Genomic DNA, 12,703 nt, shown 5'->3' with positions numbered 1-12,703 from the left:
CTAACATTTAATGTATGTCACAACTTTAGTTTTTAAAGTATGTATGTAAATAATCTCCCCCGCCCCCCTCAATTCTCCAAAATAGAACTGGAAGTGATATATAAGATAACCAAATCTGGAGATATACACATTTAACACTCATGCTGCCATTTCTCTTCCCACACCAAAGGCAGACATTACTAATCAATCCTTCTTACTAAGCATAGATTCCCCTCAGAGTCTTTCTCAATTTTCAGTAGATGTGTAGGCATCCACTATCAATCTCTCATAGTTGTCATTATAAGAAGAAGTATATTTGCGATTTGGGATGAGCACAACCTATCTTTTTACAGATAAAGAAATGCTCACAAAGGGATTGTACAGCAAATTTGTGGCAGAGTTAGGGCAACAGTATGTCTCACCTGCCCACTCTCAGCCAGTGCTCTTTCTACAGCTCCACCTGTAGTTTGCCAGAATATGCCACCCAAATGACTAATCAGATTCTGGTTTCAAAATTTAAGAGCTCACAATGACTTTTAAATGTCATTATTCAGAAAGCTATTCTAACAAAGAGACTTTGGTCCAATATATTTACTACCTCAGCTGGCCACCATTCTTTACACAGCAAGTATAATCAGTTATCCCTGGGGGGCAGATGATGATTTCAGCAGTTGGCGAAATACATGCATTTATAAAGACTGCTAGCACGTTCACACCCTACAAAAGTGCACACAGTCAATCTCGGAACAACACCAGCCCTTCAAATAGAAGGATTCTAGCTACGTGTGAGGGGTAGCTAATCAAAGTCAGCTAAGACTAATAAACATGAATAAGAAGAGCCCAAGAGAAAGACAGATGCTGATGAGTACTTCTTACCATTTTAGACAACTTAGAATTCTAACCATTCTGCTAAAAACAGACAGTGGACTCACTGCTGTTGTTTTACTGATGAACTATTCTCTCTGCTTTTTCCCAAAAGACACCCTGGCAAACTTTGCTTAGTAAATATTGACACCTGTAAACCAAGCTGGCTAATGCCTTTGGCTCTCCAGCTATCTTCCCATCTGTTGCCTGAGAATTTTAAGCAACGTATTTTGGGACTCTTGCTCTCCTTCCATTGTAAACTGTAAAAAATGCTACCCAGAAGCTAATCCGAAAGCCACATGGCCCTAGAGGGGCCTGGGGTAAGTTAAGGGAAATGTAGTCTAATATGTAAAATGCGTATCCCACTGGCCTCCTCGGCCACCCCGTCTTTAGTTAACAGCATGCCGGGGTAATCTGCTTAGTTACCAAGTGGGGCTTTTTTCCCTCTTCCCCATGAGATCACCCAGACCACGATCAAAGCCCAAACACACTCTCTGCCAGCTCTATTGTTCCCCAGAGTGGGATTAATGACTAATTATGTCAGGTCACTCATCCAGATGGCCTCTCAGATGTTCCTTTGTCATTGTCTGACCTTCCATATGCCCCTTTGACCTTGAGGTTTATTTCCATGGAAACATGAAGCCTCAGTTTCCTTGCTGAGACTGCCAAGAACTGGCCAAAAGGAGGGATATGGGATAATCTACCCACACTTTGTATTCTGCTTCCATCTCATGCCTTGTTAAATCCAATGAATAGATAAAAAATGCTATCTGGTCCCAGCTGAGTGATGACCATGGTCATGATTCTATGTTACATGCTATGTTTTTTAAATTAGCAGACAGCTTTGTACATGGAAATGTGCATTCAATTTGAAGAACATCAATCGCCATAATGTGATCTTTTTATCTCATTAATGTTAAGCAAGGGTAATAGAATGGAATTACAAAATATCACTGTGAAAGGAATACAATTCAGAGAATTATAGATATCCCCCATTAAAGCCCTAGAGATGTTTGGATAAGTCAACTTGTTCACTTTCATAAATTAAAGATTTCTTTACTTACTACCTTTCTGGGGTTTAAATTCTAGCCTCAGATGTTGATCTTAATCTGGAGAAGGATTTTAAAGTGGTTAGTAAAATGGAGAAATTTCCTCAAAACTACCAAATAAGTAAATAAAAATAGAATAGGAGACTGACTCATGAACTCAATTATATAAAAGAGGTTGAATATGTATTTGCATGGGATGAAATGTATTTCCCTTTGCAGTTTAAAGAAGACGAAAGAATAATTCAACTGTCTAAAATGTGGAGGCTAATTCACCTCTCCTGAGTTCATCCAAGAATGAAATGTCTCTCTGCTCTATGCGTGAATTCATACAAGCACAGAGCTCTCGCGGGGAATGCAAACAGAGTGGGAAGTATTCACACCTGCCCAAGTTTCCCTGGCAGGGTGGCAATTTATTAATCTCCTCTCACTAACGGTCAGGAAGCTGCAGATTCCAGCTGAGAGTTATCAGTTTTCTTAAGAAAATTAGAGAGCTAGGTGAAAGAAAGGATTTTGTTCCTTGCATTGTTGTTTATGGGCCATTTTGCCTCTGAACCCAGAAAGGAAGACTTGGGTCAAAAGGAATATCTCACCCTGGTTAATGGCATCCAATCCCTTCCAGCCCCCTCTCCCAGAGCTCGAAGGCCCTTTGGAAGCAGCGATGGTGCCTTGCTCACTACTTACTCCGGTATCTCCAGTACTTCCATTCCCAGCACAGTGCCTGGCATAATCTAGGTTTCTAAAACTTTGCTGAATGAATGAACATTAGTGCCAATTTATGTGTGCCAGAAAGCTTGACCTTGCTCTCCTTTTGTTTTCTTCCAATAATACTGTCAGGAATTGTTTATTTAAAACACCTCTCTGTGTATGCAAATTCAGCCTCAAGGAACACAAATTCAATAAACAGTGAAATCCTTTCCTTTCACTGAGAGAGACAATTTTATTTAAAGAATGATAACTACACAGTAGACTTCCACAAAGCATAAAAGGACAGCATGTTCCTAATCATTTGAGAATGTGGCCAGAAAACTCCTGCCACATTTCAGGCAGTGTTCTAGGCCTTTTGCAATGCCTCCGTTCCACATGAGATACTACTAACTGCATCTTCTGGGTTAGCCACAACACCCGCAGATGAAGATTCTCTCCTTTCTCAAAATGGCATTGCTCAGAGACATGGCAAACTGATAGCCCACAAGGTGGACAAGGAAGGGTGGCAGGTGACCTGTCGACAGTAGTAGCTATAAATCTGCCACCTTCCAGATTTTGCATTAGTGTAATTTAGTGATTTTTATTATTTCCATTTGCAGAAGACAAATGTTTTCCTAGGAACAAATCTATGTAAATAATCTTTTAAATTTCTAAAAAATGCTTTGTCATTCGTAAGATTTACAGACAGAATCATCTTAATTGGCAACATATCCCAAATGTTGGCATTCTATCTCAGTAGAAATGTGAACCAAACATAAATTCAAATCTTCCATTAACCAAGGCTCACCATAACATCGTCTGACACTTGTGTCGGTCCCAGTTTCCTCATCTGCAAATCACAATAATGTGCCCTGTAAGTCCCTGCAATAACAATGAGTTAAAATAATTTTCCCAGCAGGAGGGACTTGGGATTCTCACATGCTGGAACTCAAACTCTCATGGTTGCCTACAAGATTCATGAGAGTCAGCTAGTACATTAGAATATTGCATCAAGGGGGAAATTACTGTATCAGGGAACTGGAGATCAGTGTCATCCAAGTACTGCTTGTTTGATTTTTATGGTCCTTGTAAATTGCCTTGTAAGTAATTTTATACCAATGAAAAAACATTTGTTAAGTGTCTGCAATGTGCTAGGTCCTGGCTTAGTTTCTGGAGATAAAATAATGATGTCCTCAAATTGCTCTTAGCCCAGTAAGGAGACTGAGGAGTAAACCCAGAGTGACTCGGGAAGGCAAAGGACAGCTTCCTGGAGGAGGTGTTATCTAAATAAGGGCAGACCTAGAAAACAGGAGAAGAGTGAAGAAAAGTAGAGGGAACAATTTATGCCAGGTCCTCTGGGGAAAAAAGGACAGGCCAAATTCAGAGATTTGCAAGTAGTTCAGTATGACCGAGGTTTGGGGTATGAGGATGAGGCTGGAGAGGGGAGCGGGAACCCCATCCTCAAAGGCCTCATATACCATGTCAGGGAATCTTCAGCACGGACGCATCCAAGCAGACACTGCCAGGAGATCCACTGTGAACTCTATCCTTGGGTGGCTATGCCTTGGACTTCTGGCTGGAGTTCAAGGGAAGGATTCCAGTCCAGAGAAAGGGATGACCAGGACAAGCCAGGGCCCCAGTCCTAGAAGGACTAGATTGCTAGACAATCCAGGCAGAACTTGGGCCCTGGGAACAAGAGGGTGAAAATTATCACAAGGGCACTGGTTTTAGGCACAAGGGAGAAACCCAGAAGTCTCTCGTTCTCCCAGACAAGCATTGGAGGTAACTGGGAGCCAAGTTTCAGAGTGCCATTCTAGAGTATCTTAAATCTCCTCTTTCTAGAGAGAGGGATTGGGTAGGGTTGGAGGGGCCAGGCTGAACCTTTAAGAAGGAAGAGGCCTGGGTTGTAGAAAGAGGACAGAGGCAGAGGCACAGGCAAGAATTTGGTAGGTCTTTCTCTTGCAGCAATGTGAGACTGTGGATCTGGAGTTGGTTAGCTATGTGGCTTTGGGAAAATTTCCTTCTTATTCTCTCTGAACATTCATTTCCTCAACTATAAAATAAGAACAATGATGTTAACAATCCTCGCTGGATTGTTGAGTAAATTAGAAATAATAGAAGCCAAGTACCTGGCATCTACAAGGCACTTCGTGATGGTAGTAAATAAGTAGTAGCTTTTATTAAGAGGGTGTATGGACCTTAATGTATCTGTGGGAGACGTGCATTAGCCACAACAGGGAATAACTAACAATTATCTTCGCACTTACTTTATCTGGATCTCTTTCATAGTATTTTCATTCCACTTAGCATTAGTAATTACGCAAATATTATGATAATTCAGTTATCAGTATGTTTTATATTATGATTTATCCACTTTAGTATCCCCTGGAGTGGCTATTACAGCTTTACATGGGATGGGTGCCTAGTAAATAATTGTTGAATGACTAAATAGCCCCTTTGGGGATAAAATATGAATCACGGGGCCACTCCTAAAAGTTGCTTAAGTTATTGGTAGTTAAGTATTTCTTCCTCCACTTAATTCAACACTTATTTATTGAGTACAAATTTTGTACCAGGCATTGTTCCAAGCCACCCCATCCATCACCAATCCCTAATTGTTTCAGCAAAGCAGTCAGGATTTGTTTTTATTTTGTTTTGCTTTTCGTTAATGCTGGGTTTCCAAGGAAAGATCAGTTTTTGGATTCTGTCAGCGTGCATTTGTCAGAAGCAGCCACAAACGTATCCCTAATCTTAGCTGTTTGAAAGGAAAGAAATAAAGAATGAAAAAGTCTCCCCATGGTGCTGTCATATGAACCCAGATGGCATGAGAAACCAGCAGTGGAGATAACCCATGACAACTCCCAGCCAATGGACCCCTCCCAGTGCACAAGCCATTGACTCTGTGTCAGAGTATTATCTTTGCTTTGGATTCTTTAAATTTGCTCCATTAGAAGCTCAGAACATAGCCCAGAATAATTGTTTAATGAACTGACTTTTCAAAGGGTCAGTACAAGTGCAGGAGGCCCTGTAAGACATTTAGAGACATACATTTCATTCCACTTTGAAATGAAGACATCTTTCTTGAGTAAGGGGAAGAAAGCTTGAAAAAGAATTCTTTTAGATTTAACAAAATTTTATAAACATATTCTCATTAGCCAGGTAAAAATTACATAGGTAAATACTACTTTAATAATAAATTTACTAAGTTAAAGAATAATATGAAGTATCCAGGATGATTTTATGTTTGGTACAGTAAGTAAAGTACCAAAGGAAATATAATTACATCTTGCTGAGGTATCACTCTTATTAGTCTATTTTCCCATCTTGGACAGCAGAGTAACTTTCAGCTCTCAGCTACTCAGACTCTTATTTGGCACTTTATCTGATCTGCTGTCTAATCTAAATAAACAGATTAACTCGTACTTGAGAGAAGAGGAGATGGAGAAAAAGCAGAGAGAATGATTCAAAAGTAAGCTTCAAACATACAAATGGGATAGTTCCTTTATGAAAACATTTCTATTCATAGCTTTGCTAAAGCTCATGTGCAAAAATACTAAAATTCAATATGGTAAGTTTCTAGCTGCTGTGTATGTAATCAACTTACTGACGTGATATCCGTCACAACAATTACAGATACCCAACAAAATCCACTTTAGGCTGGATTTCTGTTTAACAAAGTCTGCCACTTTGGCATAGAAGTGATTAGCAATCTAATTCTGAGTATTTCTTGACTTCTGAAGTTATTTTTTTCAAGATATCAGGTTTTACTAGTACAAGAGAAATGCCACGTTTTAATAATAATTATTTTTGTGAAATATAAACATATGATAGAAAAGAAGAAATGTATGAATGAATGGTAGTCAAAGCGTCAGGTAGAAAAGAATCTGTGAATTTAATATTCTATCCCCCAGAGATAGATAACACATGACTAGCCTGTTTAAGAGAAGCAGCTTGATAAATTCCACCACAATTAGTGTTACAGGAAAAAAATTCTAATGTAAAAAGAAGTGAAATTCCGAAGCAAAAGAATTATAAGCTGGACAAAATTGATTCTTTGGCAAATCTGTTATGGCATCCTTCATTTAAATATGCAAAACTTCCATATAATTTTTTCTTTCAGGAATAAAGATAGCAGACATAATTAGCTATTGAGCGCCAGGAAATTTTACGTACTTACGTACTTTATAACAGGGGTCTCCAACCCCCGGGACCACAGACTGGTACCACTCCTCATCACTCCCCATCTACGCTCGCATTACTGCCTGAACCATCCCTCCACCCCGCCGCACCCCCGGTCTGTGGAAAAAATTGTCTTCCACAGAAAAGGTGCCTGGTGCCAAAAAGGTTGGGGACCGCTGCTTTATAAGACAAAAAAATGTGTTGCAATTTCAGATGTGCTTATGAAAGGATAGCTCTTTCCCTACCACCTCCTCGTCCCTGCTACTTAAGTCACATCTGCTTTTCTTACTAAAGAAATAAGCCCGTGGAACAAGGGAGCTTATGCAGCTGAGGAGGAAAACTGCATTCCTTTCTGTCTGGTGCATCATCAACTAACCTGTCAGCTACATTCCAAACGCAGAATCTTTATTTTGCATGATGATTCTAGGAGGCAGAAAGCACAGCTTGGCTGACTGATCCCAGGTGGAGTCTGAAGTGCTGACAGCGAGAGAACTAATGTTTAGATTTATAAACTGAGTGAAGCTGATGTGGAAACCATTGCAAATGAATAAATATAGAGTCTCGCATTATCATTTTTATCAGCTCACTTTGCTCACTATAACCCTTTCTATGTAATTACTTGCAATGAGTGTAAGCTGTACCTACAGCAGACATGTGCACCTACAACTGCCACATATGTATGAAATATGTAGCCTCTTGGAGGGAAAGAAACACACCAATTTATTCAGCATACAGATTGCAAATACGAAAGGCAAGCCAGCATCCTATGTAATAGGGAAGAAAGAGTCCGTGGCTTGTATGATTCATATCCTTAAATGAGTCAAGGAGTATTCATACCCAGGAATGAAGATAAAACCGGTATTTTATTGATGACATTATAGAAATGTTAAAATGTATATATTTTATATACTAAAAAAGGAAGACAAATAAAAGCTAAATCAAAGAAAAAAATGGGTTGTTGGTAGAGCGCTCGGTCTTTCATATTGACTGGAGTATATAGTGAGCTGAGCTATTGAAATTACATTGAAACAATTATTAAAGGTGAATACATTTGAGCAAAAATATGTATTTACTAATATTAATAGGTTTTATCTCTTGATGGCTATTAATCTTACCCTTTATCTATATCTTTTGTTTCCATGAGTTAATATATACTTTATGCATACAAACATTTCCTTATGAATAGTTTTGTATTTTTATGCCTGGATGAAGCCACTGGTGGCCAGATTTCACTAAAAATCCTTTTGGTGTGAAAACAGAATCCAGCTACAGAGGACAACACCACTCAGATGCCTTTGGATCTCTGCCCTCCACAATGTGCCCATTTTTGATGCTCTCCCTTGGCAACGGCTGATTTGCAATGTCATGGCCAGAGTGCATGATGGCATGTCGACTGCAGTTAGGGGTGAAAGCTAAGCATCCCTAACTTTTCTGAAGAGGCTGGTTTTAGGTTGCTTGAAGGTACATCCAAGGGTACATTTTGCACTATCAACACTAAATGCATACGTAAATGCATGCGTAAAAAATCATTTATTCCTTCTAATGCATAGAAATAGTAAGCAGTAAGAGTTCCCTGATGGCCTAGTGGTTAGGATTCTGGGCTTTCACTGCCGTGGCCTGGGTTCAATCCCTGGTCAGGGATCTGAGATCCTGCAAGCTGCATGGTACGGCAAGGAAGGAAGGAAGGGAGGGAGTGAGGAAGGAAGGAAGGGAAAGCAGGAAAGCAGTAATATTTATAACATTTTCAATATAAAATTCCATAACTCAGCTAGGATAACGTAAAGTTTTATAGATAGATAACACCTTCTATATGAAGTACATATTCTTTTTCCTGGCATATTATCAAAGATTCTTAATAGTTCATGAAAGCTATAAAAGAAATTTATAGCTCTCCCTACTTAACTCTAATTAAGTAAAACAAAATGCAAGTTGTTTTTTGGGGCATCACTTGAGTTTTTTATTTAACTTTTTTATAGGTATTACTATTCTATACTTCAAATATAATGTTTCACCAAAGTTTGTACTTACTAAGAAACTGTAATTACCAACCATGTATTACTATGAATAACATTATAAATTATTTATTTGAAAGTGACACAGTAATTACTATTCACTTTTTCGGATAATGAGAATATTTTTGTAATTTCTCTTCCCTGGTTTTCAAACTATATAACCCTACCGGATTTCATGCTGTTGTGTCAAAAAAAAAAAAAAAAGTGATATCTTAAAGGTTTTTTCGATTCCATAAAACCAAGTTGAATGGATCCAACATTTATTTTAGCCAATTCAATCTGGGGCTAGACCAAATTCTGGAAAGACTACAGAAAAAAAAATTGATTCAGTGGGTCATCCCCAGGTTCTGTCTGATTCTACAGAGACATGTCCAAGACAGATTAGGGATGCAGTACATAGTGAAATGTAGTGTGGAAAAAAGCACTGCTACTAGCCCGAGAGGGAAAACATCACAAAGTTTTTCCCCAGGTTTATTTAAGAATGTGACTTTTGACAGACACTTAAGCTTTCAGTGTCTTGGTTAAAATATACAAATAAGAAAAATAAATCTTAAAATGTAAGACGACAGGATGGTCAGTTTAGGGTAGTAAGTAAAACTGCTATATAAACTGCAGGTGCTATCTGCTTCAAAGAAACGGTATTTATCACAATCATTCAATAATATTCATATATTCATGAAACTCTTGCTCCCCTAAAAGGCCATGGCAAAAAGTATAAATGGGATTCAAAAACATTAGAAAACTCGGAACTAACTGACCAATGGCATGTCTTTAAAGGACACTGGTTTGTTGGGATTACAGCCCTAACCCCTGAGACAGACATTAACCATTATCATGGCAGCCTATGTAGATAGTCATTGATCAAGGGCTGAAATAACCACAACTTCTACTGAGGATGTGAGGCTTGGTTTTGAGTAAAATGAGACCAATCATAGAGCCGGGCACATAATTACTCAGTAAATATTTACTGAATTAAGGTTAAAAAGTGAAAGTTGTAATTCCTCTTACTGTGGCCTCCCAATGCAGTAGGAGAAGTTTCTAGTAGGCAGAGTACATCTCTGTGAACTCAGGAAAGCCGACTGAGGTCAGCATGACTAGTTCAAGTTCTTATTCAGCATTCCCTTCAAACCTCACTCCCAGGCAGCCATGGGAAGCATGGGAATGAAAAATAATTTCCTCCAGCCTGACCCCCAAAAGAAGGAGGAAAAATGCAACATGCACTTTGGCCGGTGACTGCTTCCTTCCTCTGCTCAAAAAGCCTGAAGGAGACGTACGAAGGTCAGAGATATCTCTGTGGGTTATTCCTTACTTTTTAAAATTGTGGTAAACTCTGGATAACATAAAATTTACCATTTTAACCATTTTTAAGCGTACAGTTCAGTGACAGTAAGAACATTCACACTGTTGTGCAACCATCACCACCATCCATCTCTAGAACTTTTTTTCATATTCCCAAGTGGAAACTCTGTACCCATTAGACAATAATTCCCCATTTCCCCCTTCACCCAACCTCAGGCACCACCATTTTACTTTCTGTATCTATGAATTTGCTCCGGACACCTCATATAAGTATTTAGAATCATACAATGTTTGTCCTTTGTGATTGGCTTATTTCACTTAGCATAATGTCCTCAAGGTTCACCCATGTTGCAGCCTGCCTCAGAGTTCCTTTCTTAAGACTGAATAATATCCCATTGTATTATATACCATATTTTGTTTATCCATTCATTCATCGATGGATACTTGAGTTGCTTATACCTTTCGGCTATTGTGAATAACGCTGCTGTGAGTATGGGTGTACAAATACCTGCTCAAGTCTCTGCTTTCAATTCTTTTGGATCTATACCCAGAAGTGGGATTGCTGGATCATGTGTTAATCCTATTTTTAATTTTTGAAGAACCATCATCCTATATTCCATAGTGACTATACCATTTTACACTCCCACCAGCAGTGTACAAGGGTTCCAGTTTCTCCACATACTTGCCAACTCTTATTTTTCTATATTTTTAATAGTAGCCATCCTAATGGATGTGAAGACCCCCACCTAGTATTGATATTTTGTAGTGTTTTTTTTATCAGAGCCACTTCCCTTCCTGTAAGCCACGTCACGCATACGTGCTTCAGCTAACCACTCATCCCTACCTTTTTGTCTTGATTAATCATCAGTCCTGCACAGGATAACACTTGAGCTATCTACTGGAACCAAGTCATAATCCAGCCCACTGGAGCTTTCGAATGTAAGCACTTTGGGGAAGATGAATCTTCTCATGAAGATGAAAGCAGACAAAGGAGCATGGCTTTCATGCTCATACTGATGTGGGCCACATCAGGCTGTATAAGGTTTAGCTAAAGGCAAAGGAAACAGATTCTGAAACACAACTATCTTCAAACTGATGAGAAGTATCACATTAAATCTTCAGTGTTCACTGTCATTCAACCTAACAAGCAAGAGGTAAAGTGAGACAGTTTAGAAAACAAACAGTTATTTTTATTTTAAAGAAAAGTATTACTTAGAAGATATATATACTTTAGATGATGTGCAGGCTGTAATAGATTCTAATGATTACATTTATCAAGTCACTTAAGATGTTGTTTTCTTCCCCAAGCAAAACAATCACAAATTCCCAAACGAATTATTGACCATTGGCGAATTTCTTTTTTGCCTGTTGTCATTCTCCCTTCATTCTCAGTCCTTCCTGCAAAAGAACATATTACAGAATCAGACACAGTGACAAGCAAGGACCTTGTCCTCCGATGCTTTCTATCTTAAATAATTATAATCATTATCACCCAGAGCCACGCAGCTGGTTCTTCTTAGAGAAATATTTATGACATTACTTAAAGCTTCAAATTAATAACACTACAGAAGGAGAGTAGAATCATGTCAGAGGCGTTAACCAGTAACATCGCAATAAGGGTTTTATAGCACTATAGTCACCTGTCTTACATTTATGAGATGCAGAATATTCTTTAACTCTGTTTAAGGTTTTTGGTGAACATGTGATTAATTAGAGTGGCTTTTACTGCGGGTTCAAAGTACGTTGCTTCTTATCATGAATGTAATCACCGATGACTGAAAGAATTAATCTTGTAGCATAGACTATTATATCATTACACCATGTGCCACTGTAGTTTAGGCTGCATGAGATCCCAAAGATCTGTCATTTATTTACAAAATCTCACCAATGGTAAAGTGGTGGGTAGATTCTACCAACAATAAATGTGATGACTTCGTAGTTTCATGTACTGCCATATTTAAATGGAGTTAAGCTCTTCCACTGTATATTGCTAGCTTCCTGTACGTTACGCTTTGGTAGGCACAGAAAAAAGGTATTTAAAAACACAGACAGGGCTTGTCACACAAGGCACCACCACAGAGGAATGGGTCTGAGAGGACTGTCATCCCTGTGATCATTGACTATCAGCAGATTTATTCAAAAGGAACAATAGTTCTCATAGAAACATCATTAGGTATTCTTGATGGCATTGAACTTGGGTACAAAAACGAACATAGGAAGGTATAAACATTGGAACTCACCAAATGCAGGGCAAGTGGGAAAATCTGCCTGCAGCACTCCTGAGGTCCTAGCGTTTCAGCCTCAGGCAAATCAACCTTGGTTCACCTTGGCACTGACAGGGCTCCATCAGATATTACAGCCCCTGCCTGTGCTTCTTTTATGCTGATTGACAGCCTCTCCCCTCCCGGCCCCCAGCTCCCTGGGCCAGGCCGCCTGTTTTGTCAGCTGCCGCCTGCCTCACCTCACCTCACCAAGGCTCCGCTGCCACTCTGCATACGGGCCCTGGGAGACCTTTCGAGTCTGCAAATAACACTGGAGAATTCAGACTAATCGGTTCAGCTTCCCTCAGGCAAAGGGAAAAAAAAGATTTCTTAAAAGGAAAAGGATTCAGAGAAAGTGAGCAAAGCCTTGCCGGGT

General features: G+C 39.2%; 1 long non-coding RNA gene across 1 annotated transcript in view; it reads right to left on the bottom strand.

The window, feature by feature from the left end:
• Positions 1 to 945: 945 nt before the first annotated feature.
• LOC309634825 overlaps positions 946 to 12,703 on the bottom strand; it is a 125,593-nt gene continuing 113,835 nt past the window's right edge. The window contains exon 2 of the long non-coding RNA XR_014248447.1: positions 946 to 11,464. This is a non-coding gene — a long non-coding RNA (uncharacterized lncRNA). The remainder of the gene's footprint in view (positions 11,465 to 12,703) is intronic.

The sequence above is a fragment of the Balaenoptera borealis genome, assembly GCF_965194805.1.
Source record: "Balaenoptera borealis genome assembly, chromosome: 9".
NCBI lineage: Eukaryota > Metazoa > Chordata > Mammalia > Artiodactyla > Balaenopteridae > Balaenoptera > Balaenoptera borealis.
This window is presented reverse-complemented; position numbering and strand designations above follow the sequence as displayed.